The sequence below is a fragment of the Tamandua tetradactyla genome, chromosome 5, assembly GCF_023851605.1.
Source record: "Tamandua tetradactyla isolate mTamTet1 chromosome 5, mTamTet1.pri, whole genome shotgun sequence".
Classification (NCBI taxonomy): domain Eukaryota; kingdom Metazoa; phylum Chordata; class Mammalia; order Pilosa; family Myrmecophagidae; genus Tamandua; species Tamandua tetradactyla.
Window position 1 is genome coordinate 123,469,337 of NC_135331.1, and position 23,612 is coordinate 123,492,948.

General features: G+C 37.3%; 1 long non-coding RNA gene across 2 annotated transcripts in view; it reads right to left on the reverse strand.

Annotated features, from left to right (window-relative positions):
• LOC143682721 (uncharacterized) overlaps positions 1–23,612 on the reverse strand; it is a 142,019-nt gene that overhangs the window by 61,263 nt on the left and 57,144 nt on the right. For both annotated transcript variants that reach the window (XR_013175251.1, XR_013175252.1), the window contains exon 3: positions 21,895–22,020. This is a non-coding gene — a long non-coding RNA (uncharacterized LOC143682721). The remainder of the gene's footprint in view (positions 1–21,894; positions 22,021–23,612) is intronic.

Genomic DNA, 23,612 nt, shown 5'->3' on the forward strand with positions numbered 1-23,612 from the left:
CACTACAAACATAAATAAGTTCTTGCATGAACTACTGCAAAGGTATGAATCTTGTACGAAGGGTGTATAATTTCATAGTATTGGAGGAACATGCTATTGCATGTTACGGGATATGTATAACAAGAGAACATCAACCGTACCACGGCAATATCAGGGGTACATAATGGGGGGAGGGACAAGAGTTAGGGGGAGATTTGGATTTTCTATCTGGCAAGGATGTGTTTGTAGGCTATCTTTCTCTTGTGAACAATGAAATTATCTAAAATGGTTGGACTGTTGACTTTGGATGTTATATATGAGTTCCAGCACAGGGAGGTGGCTGAAAAATGGACTGCCTGAGAAGTAGATTGGTGAATGATGATGTATACATATGATTGAACATTGTGCTGCTATAAAAAGAAATGAAATTGTGAGGCACTCAATGATGTGAATGAACATGTGGGACATTTGGTGAGGCAAAATAAGCCAGAAACAAAAGAGCAAATATTGTATGATCTCATTTAGAATATACTTATAAGAAAATTGGGGCCCAAACTGTAAGTTCTTATAGCAATCACATTTAGTCTGGAGTGGTAATTGCTATTCCTGGATTTTGAGAGGCTGTTTTATATATGTGCAACCTGGTATTTAGAGACAAGAATTAAGCCGATCAGATCAGGATTAAGGTAATTCAGAATACAGGTGTAAGGAAGACATTGGCTGTATTTTAGAACTTCACCTACTTTTTTAGACCAAAGTAAGAAAAGTTTATTTTGTCCAGAGCCTAAATTTTCAGGCCAGAATAAGAATAAGAGCCCTTGATCCTGTATAGTTTAATATAATGCCTGGATACATCTTAGAGTATATTAAGCAGATAATAAAAAGTATTGGCAAAGTCCCTTGAGGGATTGGAGAAAAACTATGGAACTATTAAACTTAACCACTGGGGAAACTCCTGATACAGTATCAAGCATTAGGGACACCCAAATCAATTAGCTTATTGATTTTCTTGATCTTGCGGTTGGCTCTTGTGAAGCTTATGCATGTTGTGGAGAAGCTTAGCCTACCTGTAGGTATGCCTAAGATCACCATTGAAGGACCTCTTTTGTTGCTCAGCTGTGGCCTCTCTCTCTAAACCCACTCTACTTAGAGAACCATTGTTCTCCCTCCTACATAGGAGGTGATATCCGGGGGTGAAAGACTCTATGGTGGAATGGGAGATGACCCCCAGGGATAGTCTGAACCTGGCACCATGGGAACAGCAATGTTATCCTGTTCAAAAGGGGGAAAAGAAGTGTAAAAAATAAGCTACACATGGCTAAGAGAGTTCAAATAGAGTTAAGAGGCTACTCTGGAGGTCACTCTTATGCAAGCTTCAGTAGGACATCATTACTATCATAACTTGCCAAACCCCAACCGAAACCATTCTTGCCAATCCTAAAGAATACCCAGGGCATTATATAATATTTTATAAAGGTTCCATGCACTAGGGTAATTTTACGGAAACCTACAACCTCCAGCTGGTCTCTGGACTAGATAATGCAGAGGGGCCAGGCTAGATCATCAACTACTTCCATCCCCCCATTCCACATTATAGACAGCCCCTTCCAAAACGAAAAAGTTAGAACAGCCATAGTCCAAATATCCTTTGAGTGTGAGAGAAAAATCAAAGGTGATGGTAGGGTTATACAAAGAAGTTCGGATTTAACAAATGAATATGAGTGGTGAATCAGTATATTGATATATCTTTTGGTCTCCAGTACCTTAGAACACCTAGAAATAAAACCCTAAAATTGTGGAACTTTAGATTTTGATAATCGATACTGAACTCTGAAATCTGTTCTACAACTAATTGTTGCAATGTGCTTTGAAATGTATTGCTTTTGTGTATATATGTTATTTTTCACAAAAACAAAAAGAAAAAAGAGAGAAGGAAGAGTATAATAGAGAATATGGGATTTAACAAATAAATATGATTGCTGAATTAATATATTGATATTCCATTTGGTGTCCAGTGTCTTAGAGCTGCTAAGAAGAAAAAATGAAAAATCTTGCATTGCAACACATACCAAACTTAAGAATCTGTTATATAACTACTCATTAAAATGTGCTTGGAAATTCATTGCTTTTTTATATATATGTTATTTTTCACAGTAAAAATACTTTAAACTTTATAGAATGCAGTCAAAGCAGATTTAGAGGGAAATTTATGATTGAAATGTTTATATTAGACAATAAGAAAGTTATAAAATCAATGACCTGAGCTTACATCTTAAGAAACTAGGAAAAGAGTGAATATAACCCAAAGTAATAAGAAACAAGGAAATAATAAAGATATGAGGGGAAATTGGTAGAGCAGATATAAATATTGGGGAAAAGTCAACAAAACCAAGAGTTGGAATTTTTTTTTACAAAACCCTGTATAGACTAATCAACAGTAGTTTCCTCTCAGGGGAGGAATTTTCCTACAAGGAGTATTAAGTAACTTACTGGAGTGGCGGAAATGTTCAATACCTTAATTGGGATGTGGTATACATGAGTGATACCATTGTATAAAAAGTCATCACAATGTACCCTTACTATCTGTGCATTTTGTATTACTAATGAATGAGAACTGAGATATAATTATGTGAATTTATTCAGTAATTTCACTGGTCACAGTGAAAGAGATGTTACCATTGAAGTCACTGAACAAACACAGTTCCTGACTCTTATGGGCATAGCCCAGATTCTGCCCTCTAAGCCGCCATATAGTTATGAGTAGACCCTTCCCATGGAACCTAGACATCCTGAGTGTCAAATGCAGGATTCTGTACAGCTGTGGGCCCTGCTTGTGAAAGTTTACTCATTTGATATTAACAACTTTCCAAACCAAGTCCAAGTTTACTACACACCCTTGGACAGAAACTGGACTTCCCAGCTGCTGTGGGAAAGACTATACAGCCAAGACAGTTTAGGCAACCTTCAGTTTCATGAGTCCCAATTCCATTCCCCTCTCTACCACAGGCTAGGATTTAAATTTAAATAACTCTTATTCCCAAATGCCTTCACTTATTTCATAGTATCACAGTATAAGGTATTTTCTAAAAATTCAGTTTAATTATAAGTCCTAATGAAGCGGAACAGTAGAGTATTAGTCATAAAAATTTACCCCAATCTCACAGGATGCAGCAGCCCCTCAGAGTTCTGCAGCCTGAATAATACTTGTTAAATTGACACATCAACTCCCATTGAGTGTGGCCAAGTGGTAAATTGCACTTGCGTGGTTATATTTTACATACTCTAAAGGGATAATACCTTCTCATGAAGACAGTAAAGCAAACACCAGGCTGAAAGCAGAGGGGATAGCACAGTAACAATATATTATTTGTTGATCAGTAATAAATCTTTGTCACGGTTCATAAAACACCCCTGTAAATAATAAAATATTTTCAGAGCATTTTGAGCCTTTCAGATCCCACTGTATATTATCTCACTGGGTGTGCTGATTTGAAAGGATTATGTGCCCTAGAAAAGCCATGTTTTAATCCTGATCCATTTCATGGAGGCAGCTGTTTCTTTTAATCCCTATTCAGCATTGTAGGTTGGAACTTGATTAGATTATATCCGTGGAGATATGGCTCCACTCATTCCAGGTGGGTCTTGATTAGTTTATTGGGATCCTTTAGAAGAAGAAATATTTTGGAAAAAATTTCAGAGTTCTAAGAATGACCAGAGCCCAAACAGCAGATGAAGAAGGAAAATACCCCTGGGGGAGTGTCATGAAATAAGAAGCCTGGAGAGAAAGCTAGAAGTTGCCATGTTCGCCACATGCCTTTCCAGTTGAAAGAAAAACCCTGAATGCCATCAATCTTCTTGAACCAAGGTATCTTTCCCTGGATGCCTTAGATTGGGTAATTTCTATAGCCTTGCTTTAATTTGGACATTTTTATGGCCTTAGAACTGTAAATGTGCAACTTAATAAATTCCCCTTTTTAAAAGCCATTCCGTTTCTGGGTATATTGCATTCCACGGCTTGCAAATTAGAACACTGGGTCATCATAAAATCCTAAGAATAAGATGTCAGATATCACACACGTTGTTCTGTTGCATGAATGGAAGCAAAGAACCATGAAGTTACCGCTAACAGCAGCCAGGAGTATGCATGGGAAGGCCCTAAGCCTCCAAATTCCTGGCCCAATGCTTCTTCGATCATAGACACCAGAAACCAGACATCTTTAGATAACAGTGCCTGGAGATTATTTTCTGGCTCACATGGTTATAAAATTTAAAATCTCTTTTCTATTATATGACAAAATTGACAAATTTGGATATTTTACCTAAAATCCTCATTTCATTTCTCTCATGAAGAATTAAAATATCTACGGATACTCACTCTGCATTTTCCTGGATCAAGAATTAATTTAAATGAGTAGTTTTCCAATTTGTCTTAAGCCCCATTAACCCACTTATCCCCCAGTCTGCCTCTGATGTAATTCCTGCATGGACCCTGTGGACATGGGTATTTTGGGCTGCTGTGGCAATTCCCAGAATTGACAGCACACCTTAGCTTTTTCATATTCTATCTTTGCTTTTTCATGCTCTATCTTTTGAAGTCTCCTAACTTTTAGGAAATAGCCTGGTAAAATCACCCCACAGAGCCAATAGGTCAAGCACTTCTGCCTCTTTCATAAATTCTGATTATCACTTACCACCACCTGTGTTAGTTTACCAGGCTAATATGACAAACACCACAGAATGGATTCACTTAAAGAAGGGAAATTTATTGGTTTTGAAGCCAGAAATCCAGAATTAAGTCATCCACAAGGAGATGCTTTTTCTCCAAAGTGTGTAACATTTTGGTGTTAGATGCAAATTATCTTTGGAGTTGCCAGGCTTCGATCTATACTTTGCACCACACAGCAATGTGCTCTCCTTTCTCTTCCAGGTTCTGTTGACTTCTGGCTCCTAACTCCTCTGCCTCCCCGTTGCTTTCTCTCTTCACTTTTGCATTTCTTCTGCTTAGATAGGATTCCAGCAATCTGCATTACAGTCCATCCACATTTAGGTAGACCACACCTTGATTACGTAACATCTTCAAGAGGTCCTATTTATAATGAGTTCACACCCACAGGAATGCAGATCAAAATCAAGTATGTGTTTAAATTAAGGTACGTAATTCAATGTATCACACTTTTTCCCTATATCCTATTCAACCATTCCACTGAAAATCACCTGACCTTTTCCATATGTCCAAACTATTTACTTCATTATTTTCCCTTGTTTATATCTTTTCTAAATGACCTTTAAAATGTATTTTGTTTAATTCAGGTTTCATTGGCATGTATATGCCACTAGACCAAAAGTTTTGTGATGTCAAAAGCTTTGTCCCCTTTACCTTTGCAACTTCAGTTCCTCAAACAATCCTTGTACACCATAGGCACTCAATGTAAAAAATATTGTTGAAGGGATAAAATATTCTCTCCATAAATTGATCCCTGTCATTTTTCATAACTTGGTACTTATCATCTTGTATTCAGCAGTTTTTTTTTCAGGTAAATGATATATTTTGGTTTTGAAGATAATAAACAAGTCTCCACAACTTAGCATCTTTTAGATTTTTGATGTGTCACATAATCACCTTGAAGCTCAGTTTTCCTCCCTTATAAAAGGTATTATTAGAATAAACTGATACTCTAGAAAGCATTTTAGATAAAATATTTTGACAAAGTACTATGAAAATATATGTTATAATAGTGTGCATTGTAAATCCCCACTGATCTTACCCTAGTATTTTTTAAAGATTGCTATATATAAATGAAAATGCACTTTATGGTTTTAATGTTTTTCAATAATGAATCACTTTTTAAAATTAATTAAGCAAATGTTCTTTGCATATGATATTCACAACTATAACAGCACTTTATTTTGTGGTCTTTATTTGCATAATATGAAAACAAAATCACAAGTCTCCAATAAATTCTCCTGAAGAAGTATTTCTGCCTTGTTTTCTTATTCTTTCCTGTGGTAAATTCTGGTATTCATAAGAGAAACTTGAAAAGAGTGGGGCAGTTCTGAAGACAAGCATATTCTCTTCAAGTTTTAAAAATAACATAGCTTCATAGCTTTACTCCCAAATGACAAACTAGTGGGGAATTTGTTAGAAATTTTCACTAAGACAATCCCTATATGAGAACCATAAGGTTTTAAGAATTGAATATAAACATTGTTGAGGCATTGAATTAATCAGCAAATTGGAAGCAAGTCCACTATCCTTTCAGTTTAAGAGAGATGGATAGTAGTTAGAATATTTGAATAGAGATGGTGAAGACATTGCAAATTACATGCCCCAGGAAACAAAACCTGATGACTTATTTTCTCTTTGGTATTTTCTCCCCAACTCTCCCATCTTTTATGTTCTATTCCTAATTAATCTTGAAAAAGCACACTTTCTAGATAAGTATTTTTTTTCCTATCAAGTTCCATATCTGTGTCTGGTAAGTTAATAAGTAGGTCACTTCCACCAATTCCATTTCTGATTCAGTTGAAAGCCCAGAGGCTCACTTTCAGCCTCAGCAGATGAGGAACCCCAGATCTCTCAGAGCACACATTGCCATACTTCTAAAATTTTAAAGATCAAATATTCTATCCTTTGCCTGCAGCATCCTATGCCTTCAGAGCTCTTATATACCCACTTCTTGGCTTCCTCTATGCTTATGTGCCTTGAACCACCCCTTTTGGTTATCAGCCCCCTCCTCCTAGATTATCTTCTTTTCCGAAGTCAGTGCTGGAAATACACTCTCACAGGAAGTGTTAACTCCTCACTTTTGTAACTCACTGACCTGCTAACTCCCACCCCTGCATCAGTCTAGCTGTAGATCCTACCTCCAGGGCTACCCAACACATTGGGAGAAAAGCATTGTACAACAATTGGATTAACATTAACATAATTCCACTGGTTCCAGTTTAAAGTGGATTACTTTTGCTTCTCTGCAGAATTTTGCTCTGTTCATCATCCCTTTCTATTCCTTTGATCACCCACTGCAAACTTTTATCACTCTTCTTAAGCTATTCTCTATACTCTAAACTGTCTATTTCCCAGAACAATAGATATTTTGCTTCTTAAATCAAAGAGAAAAATACAGGATTTGGCATAACTCCCCTTAACTCCAACACTTAATGAGTCATCTATAACCACTTGTTTCCTACCTGTTTTTATACAATGTAGTTGTTCAATTGAGTTACATACCCCACAGGAAAAAAAAAAAAAAAAAACTTGCACTTAATCTTACCCCTGTGTGTGTGAATCATTTTAACTGAATATTTGAAGACGTTATTTTTAGTAAAGTCATGGCCAACTGGATCAGGATGCATCTTAATACTCACTGGAAGTGTTAGACAGAGAAAGCCGCAGGGAGGAGAGAGAAGCAGAGAGTCAATGGAACCAGAAGAAAAAGTACACAGGAAAGCCAAGGAACTGACGGATCGTGGACCAGCCAGAACACTACCAAAACCACGAGGAGACAAGCCTTAGAAATGCTGAGCCAATGAAATATGATTGCCAAAGAAAAAAATGCAGTGGACAATACATTATACAGGCAAGGATGATTTAATTCAGAGGGCTGTTTGTAGGGGAGAGAGAATGGAACTCAACTCCATTCAAACAAGTAACAGCCAGTTTTTTAAGGACATGGAGAGGGTTGGAGGAGGAGCAATGGAAGATAGGAAAGAACAGAGGTGGGTATAGGTGCATAGGTTTGATCCCTGATTTGGGGAGGGATTTGCTGAGGTTGCAATTAAAAACACTTGGTTCCGAATGTTCCCCTTTGCAGTAGTTAGGCCACCTGCTGTCTGTAAGGTTCAGGAGAGAAAAGGAGGTGATAAGAAACTGCCTAATTAGGAGTATCACAGGCACCTTGGTAGCATAAGGGCTGGGATGAGAGTGAAAGGGGAGGGGAGGTTGGAGGTGAGATTGATATTTAGAATAGTTACGGTTTGAGGTTGCTTTTTACTTTTTCTTTGTCCCCTACAGTAGCAGTTGTGTTTCTCCACAGTCATACAGCTGCAAGATTAAGTTCAAAGTAGTCAGGATGGGGGTAGCCACAGGGAGGGGCATGAGAGGAATGAGGCTGGCAGCCTGGTCAAGGGAAAGCAAAACAGTCTTTGCCAACTGTGGTTTAAGCTAACCCACTGTGTGGTATTTGCGATAGCAGCTCATGCAAGCTATCTAAAACTAAGACAAATAAAATAACTCTTTTTCTGGATTTGTCAGAATAGTAGAAAATATATATTCCTTATATGCTAGTGCTTTTAAATTTTAAAATTAGCTACAGAATCATCTTTATTTGAATTCAGTTCTGCATAAGCAGTGAAAATTAAAACTTTTGTACATTTGATTTTGTATAAAATAGTTATGTTTTCTCACTCTCAGAGTAAATATCAATTTCCTGTGGTCCTTCAAAATCTAATTCTATTTATATATGACTATTCTCCCCAAGGTATTTTATGACCCAAATTTATATCCCAAGAATCTTAGGAGATCTTTGAAGCAGCTGAACCTGAATGCAACATTTTGGGGTATGTGACTTCTTAAAAATAAAATTTACTTTGATATAATTTATATATAATATACATATATTAAAATGAGGCATGACAAATGTAAATACCTGTGTAACTGCCACCACAATCAATATAAGAACATTTCCGTAACTCCAGAAAGTTCCCTTGTATTTTTTTGCATTCTTCTCAGAGCCTGGCTCCTATACACCACTTACCTACTTTCTGAAACTATAGCCTAATTTCGTGCATTAGATATCAATGCAGTCATACAGTATGTGCTATTTTACATCTAGTTTCTTTTGCTCGGCATAATGTTTTTGAGAATCATTCATATTATTCTTATGCTGAACCCAGCAAGGGTCTTAGGTTCCAAGACCAGAGAACACACCAGGCAGAGAGTTACCCATGAATTTTAATTAGGGACTTACAAACCGAAGATTCTTCCTCATAGCACCCCTTTTTCTTGAGGTCAGTCAGGAAAAATGGAAGTCAGCATGCCACTCCAATAAGGGGAGGGAAGCAGTTTATAACGTTCAGCAAGGGTGGTGCGGTGGTGATTTAGTGGCAGAATTCTCACCTGACATGTTGCCTGCCAATGCCAAAAACAAAGGTCAGCAGAGTCTCGGGAATCGGCTACAACGGGGTTTCAGCAGTCTTGTGTGAGTTGGTTAACAACAGTAATTAGGGCGGGGGATTTACAATGTCTGTGCTCTAGTTACACGGGCTGTGATACGCTTAAGTCTTTACTCTTTCCCTAAGAGAAGGGATCCCCACCCCTGGGTTGCCACAATCCACCCCCAGGCAGCAATTTGCCCTGACCGTAGGACGTCCACTGCATCCATATCCCACAACAACAATATAAGAAACAGCAGAACATTAGGAGTCCCTCTCACAGAGAGAACACCCCACAAAGTGATGCTGCCATGGCCAAGGAAGAAAATTAAACCATTCTACTGATAATTGATAAAATCTGTTATTTCAGTCTTAAATGGGAAGATTCTTTTCCATATTCTTTTGATGTGCTGAATTCTTCCAGGCCAGCAGGGTATTCCATGCAGTCTAATTCACAGAGGTTACGGTCAAAGGCTGGTCAGTGGCACCTGACAATGGCAGTTCAGTGCACACTCAACATTGAGATTTATTGTGCAACTAGGTTACCACAAGCCTATTGCAGAAAGGTATTTGCTATGACACTAAAGGCAAAAAGAAAAGATGTTTATCAGGAACTATGAGAGATAAGCCTTGTTGGTCTAACAGAATGCACACCAAATTTCTATTAGTAGACAGAAGTGTTCCTGAAAAGAGGGTGCTATGAGGGCATTTTAGATACCACGCCTTTTCCCCCTGAAATTGCAGGGAGACTTCTGGAGTCAAATTCACTTAGGCTGGGAATAGTAAGTGTCCACCGAGTCATACATACTATGCCTTGAGGTAGTGGGGTGTCCCAGTTTGGTTACATCTACAACTTTTGCCATTTTGTGTTTAAACTATGGTTTATACTTAAATTTTGGGTGGCCCCAATACCCCATGGCTTAGGATTCGCAACCAGTGTGGATGCATTGGCCAGGACCATGGCCAATCAACCTTAGTTTCCCCAATTTTTAATGCTTGTGGTGCCAACAAGAGCAAGCCATTTTCATTACCTTGATATGATTGTAGTGTTGTTGGTCTTTTTACGTGAATGTGCAGTGCCTGCCTGGGACCCAACATCACCAGTTCAACAGAAGCAGCTGTTCAGGGCTGTGAATCAAGGCGGATGAATGCTGGACACAGCCAGTGTGTCCACTGCTGTAGAGATTGCTTATAATCTTTTACCTGCTCCTTTAAAAGCCCATTTGTTCTTTCAATTAGTACTGCTGCTACCACCTGGTAATTGGAATCTGCTTCCAGCTGATGTGACCAAGTTGATGAGGAATCATCCTTGAGTGTCGCAAATGAACAGGAGAGGCAGACATCCATGACGTCTTTCAGTTATTGTCTGGTAACAGACAACTGGAATTGCTGTGCCAGTCTCCACAGAGTCTGGGACACTTAGTGTCCTGTCTTTCTATCCAACCACTCAATAGTCTCATGCAATGTTAGCTTTAGTGTACATATTTTTGCTAAAGCATATGTTTCAATATTGTCGGTAAAGAATCAGTTAATGGCAGAGACATGACACACAGTTACCTTTCGCTTGTGACAGGCAGTCCAGATGTCTCCCCACATTTTTCCCTATAATGGCAGTCAGTAACAGTCCATTGCTCTTGCTTCCACATGGCCATCCATACTGTTAGACCCTGGGACCCTGCCCAATTGTCAGCACAAATAATTAAAGCCTATCCCGGTTCATAAGCAATGGCCATCCATAAAGCCCTTAATTCAGCCAATTGCTTGCTTTGCATAGTCCCAGTTTCCTACCATATGTGTCCATATTAGGTTGCACAGCTTCTGTCATCCAGGTGGCAGTCTACCCAGGTGCTAATCCATCGTATACCAGAACTCAGGTACACTGCCACATCTGTCAACAGTGGCCACAGAGACAGCCACCTGATCACAGAGGATCAGTAGGGAGGGGCAAATGTTGTTATTCCACAAAGGAAACTGGTCTCAGGACATCATGCATTTATATATTAAGGGACCATTGTTGAAAATGTTATGCTGCAGCAGATAAGCTTTCCATTTCTTTGATGTGCTTGATTGCACTGCCAGAGTAAGGCTAAGCGTTTTCAACCCGGGATTTGACACAGAGTAGCATAGGATATATTAGATCTACTATTATATTATTGACTATGGATGGTATGGCCGAATATTCTATTTAAAAAGATGAAGAAAAAAACTAAACTGGCCCATATAAAATATCAAGTTGATATTAACTTTTCTTCTGTAATATGTATATCTAGAAGTAAATAGTTCAAGATCAGCAGAATAAACTAAAGAATAGGTGTGACAAAGGAGCTCACTTATTAGATCAAATTACCTCTATCACTAGCATTTCTCTACATCAGCAATGATCAAATGTTGGAAGACAATTCTTCCTGGATCCTTCTTGTTTCTACACGATTTAGATCTTCTGAGAAGAATTTTTGTAAATGGCGTCATTCCAGGATTTTAAAGCGAACGACCTTTCCCTCCCTTACTGGAATGGGAATTTTCTTACAAGTTGATGTCTCTCCTGGTAGGGGAGAGTGGACATGTTTTCAGGCACCCTGAATCCTTATAAGATTCAGGGTGTCCTCCACTTAGTGCTCCTCGGCTATGACACAGATTCACTGTGTATATAGCTTCCACTTGCGCCCACTTTTCCATGCCACATGGAACTTGATGGGGGCAAGCCATACCAATGTAAAAGTATGGAATTCCTGCTGTCTGCTGTGCCATGAGTAATAAACCCTCTAAATCCATTTGGTTCACTGTTGTGTTACTGGATAAATCTATGGACAACTGTCCAGTCAACCAAGCAGCTGCCCAATGCTTACAGATAACTTGACTGTTTAACAAGTAGAACTCAAAACTAAAACAAAGCAACAAAAAACAAAAGCTACAAGTGATCTACAAATGAAGAATATACAAGAATTTATAGGAAGACATATAAAACAATAAAATACATAGAGGATGGCATGAATTATGGGAAGATATCCAATGCTCTTGCATGGAATAACACTGTATTAGCTTGCTAAAGCTGATGGAATGCAATATACCAGGATTGGAATGTCTTTTAAAAAAGGAATTTAATAGTTACAAATTTACAGTTCTAAGGCTGTGAAAATCTCCAACTTAAGTCACCAACAAGAGGTTACTTTCAATCGAGAAAGGCTGATGCCATCTGTGTTAGTTAGATTCAGTTGTCAACTTGGCCAGGTGAGCATACCTAGTCTTGTTGCTGCGGACATAAGCCAATGGTACGTGAACCTCATCTGTTGCCAATTACATCTGCAGTCAGCTAGGAGGTAGGCCTGCTGCAATGAGTGACGTTTGACTTAATTGGCTGGTGCTTAAATGAGAGAGCGCAATGTTGCATAGCCAAGCAGCTCGGCATTCCTCATCTCAGCACTCGCAGTTCAGCCCAGGCCTTTGGAGATGCAGAAAGAAGTCACCCCGGGGAAAGTTGTTGGAACCCAGGGGCCTGGAGAGAAGGCCAGCAGAGACCATCCTGTGCCTTCCACGTAAGAAAGAACCTCAGTGGAAAGTTAGCTGCCTTTCCTCTGAAGAACCAACAAAATAAATCCCCTTTTATTAAAAGCCAATCCATCTCTGGTGTGTTGCATTCCGGCAGCTAGCAAACCAGAACACCATCTGTAAAACCTCTATTAGCTGGGAAGGCCTGGGGCTGGTGTCAGCTTGTCCTGTTCCCAATTCTGTTGCTTCCAGCTTCTGATGGCAGTGGTTTCAGCTCTAAGCTTCTGTAGCCTTCATTTAACTCTTCTGGGACGCAATTCTGGCTTCTGGCTTGCTTAGCATCTCATGGAAAGCAACGTGGTGACGTTCTAGGCTCTGCCCATGTCTTGGCATCTGGTCTTTTTTTTGTCACTCCAGGCAACCCCAAGCATTATATTCCTATCAGCTCTGAAGCAACTGTTCTCCAAGTGTCTGCATCTGAGACTTCTCCAAAATGTGTCCCCTTATAAAGAACTGCAGTAAACTAATCAAAACACACCTTGAATGGGTGGATTCATATCCATCTAATCAAAAGGCCACACCCACAGTTGGACATGCCACATCTCTGTGGAAATAATCTAATCAAAAGTTTCTGCCCTACATTGTTGAATCAGGTTTAAAAGAAATGGCTGTCCCCACAAGATTGGATCAGGATTAAATCATGAATTTTCTGGGATACATAATATTTTTAAACAGGCACAGTCCACCCTCTGGATCCCAGTGAAAATATATTCTTTCCAAATATAAAATACACTCCATCACAATATTACAAAAGTCTTAAACCATTTCGGTAACAATATAAATACCATATAAAGTAAAAAACAGTACAAAATATCATCAAATTCAGTTACAGGCATGATCCGTAGGCAAAAAAAATCTCCTCTGACTCTGGATCTGTGAAATATTAATACTATAAATATCCCAATTATCCTTAGATTTATATATTGATTCTATGTAGCCCAAAACTCTTAATGTACTTTTAAAGAAATTTTATGGTCTATTATAAATTTTAAACAGTAGAAGGAAATTCTATAAACAGCTCAGTTAACTTGGAAGAGAAGACTATAGGCAAACAACACAGACAAACTAATAAAAATATTGGGATACTGGTGAGGGGAAAACAAAATGGACCTTTGGAAATACATATATATATATATATATATTTTATATATATATTTATATATATGTGTGTGTGTGTGTAAGACAAATATGATAGTACTACACATCAGTGAGGAAAGGATGAATTGTTTAGCAGAGAATATTAGGAAACTGGTGCATACCATGGTGAAAAATAAAAATGTTTTCCTCTCTAATACAATTTACATGCATGGAATAAAAACTACATGTGAGATGTAGAAGGGAAGACGTGCTTCTTAAATAAATTTCAAAATCTCAATTCATAGAAAAAATATTATGTGTAATTACCTAAAAAAGTAACAATTTATATTCAATAAAGAATACTATCTACATCATTAATTGACAGCTATCAAAAAAGGTAAAGATAGTTATAGTGTCCAGAACTGACTAAAAACTGATCATTAGAATGGCTAAAGAAATTTTTCAAATCAACAAAACCTCAGTGAACAGGGTTAGAAAGAGTCACTTAGAGAAAAAATCATTCCTCAAAGCTAGAAAATAAATTAGGCTCAAAATAATATTAATCAGAGTAATGCACATTTAAGCAATATGCCATATTTAATACTTCTTAGACTGATGGTAATTAGAATGTTGATGAAAACCAAACGTGGAGAGGATTTGGGCTATGGGGTCTCTTATGCCCTGCTGGTGGGAGTGTAGACTGGTGCAGCCATCCTGGAGAGCAGCATGTTACTATGTATAGTCACATATTGGAAAGAGAAAGTAATGGAAGAGCACACGAATAAATAAAAACCAAGGGAGGGTCTTGCAAGGATCAGTAATGATTGTGTACCATGGCATGAGGCAGATGATTCCTTTAACAATCATTAGCATTTGAGGCTGGCGTGTTGTGAGATGATTCTGTCTCCTTAAAAGATATGTCCCAGCTCTATTCCCCAGTACATGTGACTGTGACCTTATTTGGAAAAAGACTCTTTGCAGATGTGGTTACACTGGATTAGGATGAGCCCTAATCCAATCTGAGTGGTACCCTTATACGAAGAAGGATGTTGGGAGGCAAAGATAAAGAAACAGAAAAGCCTGTGAAGCTGAAGGCAAAGATTGGAATTCAGATTCCACAAGCCAAGGAATGACTGAGGGTACCAGAAACTGGAAGAGGCAAGGAATGATCCTCCCCTGAAGCTTCAGTGAGAGAAGGTCATGTCCACACCTTGCTTTCAAACTTTTAGCTTCTAGAACTATGAGACAATTTATGTTTTTTTAAAATAATTTTTAAAAAAATTATCTGTGTTAAGCAAACAGTATTATGATAAGGATTCCTAAAATTTTGAAATTAAGGCAAACTTGTTCGAATAAACTACCTGTATTTATTTTTCTCTGTTTTTCCCTAGGCCTTAGCTTCATGTACATGTGATTTTTGCATAATTGTAATCTTAGATTAACGATAGGTTTTATTTGTTTTTACAACATTATACTATAAATATTTTGCTGATTTCATTATGGGCTTCCTGGATGTTATATAAAAATGATTTTTGTATATAACAGCATAGTATTTCTTCCATTAAGTTGTAAAATATGATTATCTCAGCCACCAAATAGAGTGGATTACACCTGTGTTCATGGTTTTAAACAAATTAAAATCGGGAAAATAACAATGGATTAGAGCCATCCAGTGTGTATTATTTTATTATGGCAGCCCTAGGAAAATAATAAAGTATTATATTGATAAGCATTTGTTGTGGAAATAATTTACGTGACCTAAGAATTTAAGATTTAGTCAAATTATTGAGTCAGTAATTGGTAATGAGTGATAGGGAGAGAAAAAAAAAACACTGTGACTTTAGCAATAGGAGAGGATTATAGTTTGAAGATTGGGAAGAAGACATCAGGGAAGTGTCTCACACAGGCAACATCAGAGTTGGGTATTCAATTATGAGAAATAAACTGCCAGGGGAATTTCTGGACAAAGAATGCTCCAAGCAGGAGGAGGAGCAACATTAAATATTTTAGGAATGAAGAGACATTGTTTAACCCTCACTAAAGTTATTACTGGAGCTTCTGTGTGAGAAACAACTCTGTGGGACGGAAAGCAGGAAGTAGATGCAGCCTGGTAGGAAGCCGCTGGCAACAGCGATCCAGGAGAGAAAGGAGGAGCAACCTTATGAAGGTAGTAGTGAACTTTCTTGTGAAAGTTAGTCATAGTAAAATATACAACTGAGGTAGAAGGTATGGTACTTGCTGATGAATTATTAAGTGTAAAATTTGATAGAAAGAGACAAATCAAAGACGATTCTAGGATTTTGGCCTGGTTGAATACTACCATTAATTGAGAAACTGATTTGACAAGGAACGGTTTAGAAGTTTTGAGTTTGTGACATTAAGTTTGACAGATTTAATGAGTATCCAGGAAAGACATGGTAGGCCTATAAGAGGCCAAATTTGGAGATGATAATTTAGTATCTTCAGCATAGAGATAAAATTTATAGCCCATGGTCTGTGTGCTGGTTTGAAATTGTGATGTGCCCCAGAAAAACATTTTCTTTCCTAATCCAATCTTGTTAAGGCAGACCTATTGCTTAAGGTGGAAATTTTAATTGGGTTGTTTCCATGAAGATGTGACACACCCAATTGTGGGTGTCACCTTTTGATTGGACTGTTTCCATGGAGATGTGACATATCCAATTGTGGTTGGACCGTTTAATTAGAGGGAACTGCCCATTCAAGCTGGGTTTTGATTGATTTACTGGAGTCCTTTAAAAGGGGAAATATTTTGGAGGAAGCTCAGACGTTTGGACAACAGTTGCTTCAGAGCCGACAAAGATGCAGACATTTGGAGGTGCTTGGAGTGCTGGCAGAGAGCAGACACCTAGCCACAGATGTCTGGAGATGCAGAAAGAAAACATCCCCATGGATGGTGTTTAAAACCAGAAGCCAAAGGACCATCAGATGCAAGCTATGTGCTTTCCCAGATTGGCCTTTCTTAAATCAAGGTATCTTTCTCCAGATGCCTTACGTTGAACATTTTTATGGCCATAGAACTGTAAACTTAAAAGTTAATAAATCCCTTTTATTAAAGCCAACCAATTACTGGTATATTGTATCTGGTAGCTTTCACAAACCAAAACAGTCTGGATGAGATTACCTAACTGTAACTAGAAAAGTGGTAGCAGAAAGAGCCCCAAGGGACTCCAATACTTGGAATCTTGTAGAAGTGGAGTAGCCACCAAGAACCCTGAGAGTGAGCAGCTTGTGAGTTAAGGAGACCAGGGTCATTTGGGATTCCTGAATCCAAGAGGAGTAATTTTTCTAGAAGGTGGGACTGATCAAGTATGAGAATTCACTACTGGCTTTAGTGACATTCTAGATAGTAAATCCAAATTACAATTAAATAATTAAGCAGCAAATGGAAGTAAATAAAGGAAGTACAGATGGTTATTTCAAAAAGTTTTTCTCTAAATGGGAGCAGAAAAATGTCAGAACAGATTAAGTGGGTGTAGTGTCAAAGGGAAATTTAAGTGTTTTTAAGATACATAAAAATGGAACAAAAAGACATTTTTAGATACTACAAAATTACCTGTGGAAGAATTTCCATTAAAGTAGAGATGAATCAAACAGGAAAGCTTTGATTTTAAAGGACTGGCATGTCTTCCCTTATTCTGTTAGGAACTTGTCAGTAATTGTGTTGTTTACATATTTTTCAAAGGAATTTGGGAGATAAAGCTAAAGTTTTTTTGAACTGTTTCTCTTTTGAGGACCTGGAAATATATATATTTTCAAGCCATAATCTTTGCATCACATTTCAGATGCAATTGATACATGTATAAGCTTTCAAAAAAGTAGCTGCTACTTTTCTAACTAACACTTACTAAACAGTAATAGCTAAGTTATTTACATATTTAAATTACTATATTGGGAGAATTACCAGACTGCATTTTCTTCCCTTATTCCCTCTTTCCTTCCTACCTTCTCCTATATTTCTCATGAAAATAGAGCTTCATAAGATAACAAAGTGGGCATTTCATCATAAGAAAAAATAACCACTTCCTGCTTTTAAACTCTCATTAAAATAGCCATGCCTTTTTCTTTTTTAACATGAAGAAGATAACAGACCACTAGTGGGAAGTATTATTGTCTTCGTGATCTGTTTCATATTACCTTTATCCTAGGATCAGTTATTCTTTATTAACAAATCATGCAAAGAACTATGTTCAGTATGACTTCATTTATGTAAAAAGGAAAAAAATCCAAGGGAAAAACAGTAGTAGCAAACATAAGAAGGCTAGCAGTGGTTATCTCTAAGAAGTGGTAATTTTATTGCCACTTTTGTACTTTTTACTATATTCCTTATTGTTCTAATAACTTCATATTATGCATGGTGTAATATGATGATTTCATTTTTAAGTGGTAATCGTTAGGTGGGATTATCAAGTAGACCACTGAATGGAATGGCAACTATATAAAAGACATGGTATCTTCAAGAACCTGAACTTTAAAAACATGGATATTATTTTGTATTTTATGTATCCTATTATCTTTTATCCTCTTTTATCCTGTTATTCTACTGGTTGCTTTATGTAGTTAAACCTGGAATTCCTGAGAACTTACTTTGACGTCTAGATGGTTGTCCACATAGAGGAAAAGGCATTAAAAAACAAAAGGCATGCTGAATTATTCCTGATTGGGAATTTCCTTTATATGCTCTTTTTCCTTACATTGGGGCTCAGCAAACCATGAATCAGGGACTAGACTCAGGAATTAAGGTGGCATCTAGTAGGCTGCCCCTTAGCATGGGAGGCAAAGTTTTATGTCTTGGCCAATGTTTTTATACAGGGAAATAGTTAGGGCAACCAGGTATTAGATGACACTTTTTGACTGATTTTTACAAGCCTTGAATTATTTTGCTAAGGTTCAAAGGTTTTTCTATGTATCCAGGATCAGTAAAATATAATTCAAGGATTTCTCTGTTCTCACTTGTTGCTTTGAGTACTTAGTACAATATAATAACCAAACAACCTATATACGAGTAGGTTCTGCTTTGGAAAACATACACACCTAATGCATCCAGCATATATAATGAGAGGTACGTCTTCTTCAAGTAATAAAGTTACCCAACTTTAAGAAGTTTATAAGGCAGTTTTCAATATTTCTCCTCTCATGATAGTTCTTGGGACACACTTTTTGGTTAGTAAATTACACCGTTACATAAAGAAATACATGAGAACAATCCTTTATGAGTAATCTCAGCCTTGAACTGCAGATACTTTAGAAATTCCATTTTAGAATTTGCCTTTCAAATACAGTTCACAGCTGCAAGCTTTTGCTACCATCAACATTTCAAGACATTGATCGTTTTTATTCTTGTGAACCATTACAACAGGCACAAAATTGTTAGATTTTTCTAGGTGACTCATGAAGCTATGAAATATTTGAAGGGCTGCTTGAATTAATTAGTATGGAATAGCAATTATGTAACAAACAACATGATATCTCCAGTTCATACATGGGAAAATGAAAATTCTTCAAGTTTTTTGACTTGCCTATAGTCACATATATAGTGTGACCGGGAGTTAGTACTGCTTTTGAGAGTTCTGTGATGATTAAATCCAATAAGGTGCTCATAATTAGAATTCAACTATACCAATGATAATTTCACCATAGAATAAAAGTATTTATGGGAATCTAGCAATGAGGTATCAGCACTATTGCTTATGATTGAAATGGCATATTCCACCTTTCATGTCCCTGGCTGAATGCATTGTGTTTTCCTCATAATTTGTTCCTCCTACATTCTTGTTCTATTTGTACTGTGATATACTCTGACACCTAAACCAGTGATCCGGATGTAATCTTGTCCTTATTCTGCCCTTTCACCTTCCCACTTCTCACCAGACCTCTTAACCAACTGGTCACTTAATCCTATGCATATCTCTGAAATCTCACCCATGGTTCCAATTCTGAAGGCTCATGTATGCATATTTTAGTAAGCCCCCTCCAGCTGACTCCCCACCTTTTATCTTTCCATCTGTAATCCATACCTCTTTCAGTGTTATATTTCAGCAATGCAAATCCATTCACATTTTTTTTTCATGTTAAAAACCTCCAATGACTCTGTCTTAAGCAAAACACATTCATCATGGTAAACAAAGCCCTCCGAATTTACAGTCCTACTTAATTTGTCCACTTTGTGTTTATTGGACCAAGCTCCAAGCCAAGTGAATATGTCTCAGGGCCCTTAACACATGCTCTCTCTATTCTTTGGCATTTGTAATTTCATCTAGGTGGAAAGGGAAGATTTGCATTAACTTCTGGGTTCCCTATCAAGGAAATTAAGTGGATGATTCAGGCATTAGCAAAGTAAGTGAACCTAAATATTTGAAAGGTATGTCTTTGAAGGAATTTTACAATTGTGATTTAAAGAAGCTTTAGATATATTCATGAAGAAAGTAATCATCAAATGAGTGATCATACCTTTTGGAGCTTTCTTACTCTTAATTTAGGATTTAGTTTATGATTTTTTTATTATTTTATCAAGAATAAGATGATCATATAGACAGGGAATGAATATAAGTTAGTTAGACAAAATGTAGAAAAAGAAGTAGGTTCCAGATGGAGAAACTTCCGTATGGGTATTGTCCCTTTATCTTTTTTAGGTATGGGTTCCCCCCTTTGGTGCTCCCATTTCTAAGCCCGAAGGCAGATAAATTTCTAAGCACAACTCTGTAGGAACACTACTAATATTCAGATTATGCATGTTGAGAAAGCAGATCTATTTAAATGACTGTCCTTTCAAGTTTAGCAGCGAGCCTGATTATTCATCTTGGCCCATGCTCTCCAGAGAAGTTCCAGTTTGTAGAGAAGGGCAGTACAAGAAAATTTCTACATTTCTAAAGGGAAACCTTGCTAGAGTTTACCGGGGACAGGAGAGGATCCTAGAAACACAGATACCCTGCAGTACACTGATCTCAGACATATATCACAAAAATTGAGATTAGTAAAATAGACAAAGGGTGGAAGGGGAAGTTCACATTGCAACCATGATTAGGAGATTATTCTCTCTGACTTTTTTCTAAAGCGTGAATTTTCAAATGAGGCCATACCTTCCCCTTCAGGAAGGTGAAAAAAACCTTACTCTTTCTATGTGTAAAGCACAATACTGTTTCCAAAGCTGAGTAGAAAATATCTTAGTGAACAAAGGATAAAAGATCATTCCTATTCGAGATAAAAGCTAGCTATGAAGGAACAAAACAAAAACCAAAACCGATTTATTCCTGGAATTGCAGGGAGTTCAGAGTGGAAGCAGAATCTAAGGGTAAGGTGAAGTGGCTCATACCTGACAAGGAAGCAAAGGCTGCATAATGAAAAGCTGTGACTGCTCTGTAAAAGTTTATTTTATCCTGTAGGCTATGGAAAACCAAAACTGGTTTCTAGTAGTGAAAGGACTGCAATACATTTCCTTTAAGAAAGGTCACCCTGGTAGTATTATGGACAATGTATTGAGAATAATGACATTCGAAAGAGAGGGAAGAGGGACATAAGGGAAAATTGGCTAATCCCAGGGCTGGATAAACTTAGTAGGCAGTAGTGTTTTGTATTACAATTTTAGGAAAGAGATTTGTGATTTTACAGCCTATAGGTGGTAATTCCAAAAAGGGAATGGATAAAGCTACCCAGGGAAACATACGGAATGAGATGAGAAGAGGGGTAAGGACAGAATCATTGGGGGGTTATCTAATCAAAGCACATGTAGTAAATGATGAGATGACCTGAATGGCCATTTGTATAACCCATTCACATATATTTAAATTAGAATTATATATCATTTTAGATGTAAGTTTCTCAAATGAATTAGTTTTTGTAATATGACCTTTTGCTCCTTTCTTGTTAGTAAAATCTGTTTTTGTGAAGGTCTAGGGAAGTTATAAGTTGATGGCACTAAACATTTTCATAATAACCAAACTTCTTCTATGTGTAATCCTGCTTTATGTATGACAGGTCCAGAGTGCTGAGCCAGGGCTGGCACTGATGTCTCTTGTTTTGGTTTGTCAAAGCACATACTGGAAACCATAACAGCTTATCTTTCTGTATGTTCTTTGCACAAAAGTCATCATTACAAACCACTTTTTAAGATAATGGTGTACCTACTCATTTCATTCAAGGGTGGTTCTTCTCAGTGCCACAATGCTGCCTGCTCTACCAGTTGAGAAGGAAGGCTGCTTCAGGGACTCAAAGGTAGTTTAGCTTCTACCTGATGATGACCAGGTGGATTTCCTGGAGCAAACAAAACAGACAAACAAAGATAGGCAAAATGAAAAACAACCACACATTTCATCTCTAAGATGACATGTATGATGTAAAGTGTCCTATGTTTTAGTTACCAAATTTCGAGTCCAGTATAGGCTTTTATTGAAGCAACTTTTAAAAATTCCCTGAGCCACAGTTTTCTCTTCTTTTAATGGATTTATACCTGCCATATTTACCTTACATGATTCAAATAGCTCATGAAACATTTCTATGAACGCACTTGGAGATAAAACATAGATCATTATCGAAATATGAGGAATGACTACTATTAAACCAAATATGCACTTTATTTATATTCCAGCTTTTACAGCTCTATCAGTACTTCACATACTCATCATGTTTTCATTAAAAAAATTTGCATAAGAGAATGCTATGTTTCATGAAACTGGAATCCTATGGATAATCACTTTTTTATCTTATTCTACAGAATTTGAGTCTTCATAATAAAATCCTATTTTTAATTTTATGATGTTATAACAGTATCTGTAACTTCAGATGCTATTCATATGCAGGAACAATTTGCATATCCTTTTAATATTCTCCCGCTTTGCTATACTTGTTGTGATATGCTATCTAAATTGCTAGCTCAATTTTCAGAGTGTTGTAAGTGTGCAGTTAGAGGCAATGATATGTAGTAGCACTAACACAAAGAAATCAAAATATTTTCCTGGTTCTTTTCTCTGTGCCTGCTCATGAAAAAAAAAAAATATATATATATACATTTTTTTTCCAGAGACACAATTGAAGCATCTTGTGCTATACCAGTTCCCCTCCACCACAGGTTTTATGCAAAGCCAGATTGCCTAATAATTTGTAATGAATACCAGTATTGCTCTGTCATAATGCCTGATTCTTTTTGTTCATTGAAGTATCTGTCCCTATTACTCTTTTTTTTGGGGGGGGGGGGTGCATGGTCCGGGAATCTAACCCAGGTTTCCTGCACAGAAGGTGAGCATTCTATCATTGAATGGTTCTTTAATGACTGCTCTCATTTGCATGGTCTAAGCAGATTCAAAATCTTCACTCTCCATTCTAAAGATGGCTTACAGAGTATAGCAGACAATGGTGAAGAGGGAAAGCCTAATTAAAAAAAAACAAAGACACCAAATCTGGAAGTGACAGCATCTCTAAGTTTTGAATTTTAGTCATATTATTTTTTATAGGACATAGGTTTCAGTGTTTATTGAGATCATGTAAAATCCAACAAGATCATAGAAGAGATTTTTATATTCTTTCCACAAATTGCTTTTTTTTTATGATTTGTTATCATGCAGTCACCTAAGCTAGAAATGTGAAAGTTATTCTAATTTCATCTCTCTCCTTTATCGCCCATTACCCATCCCCCAAATATAATGGACCCCTAGGAAGCATTGATGCTACATCTTAAATAGCTCCCAAGTCATTCATGTTTTTCTTTCTCTACTTCCACTGCCTTTGTCCTTATTTGAACCTCAGTTTTTGTTATTTACCTTACTCCTCCCCACTGCTGTCACGGACTTCTGTTTTGCCAACTTATTTTTCATCCTCTACCCTAAAAAGTCAATGGGCTTTTGAAAATT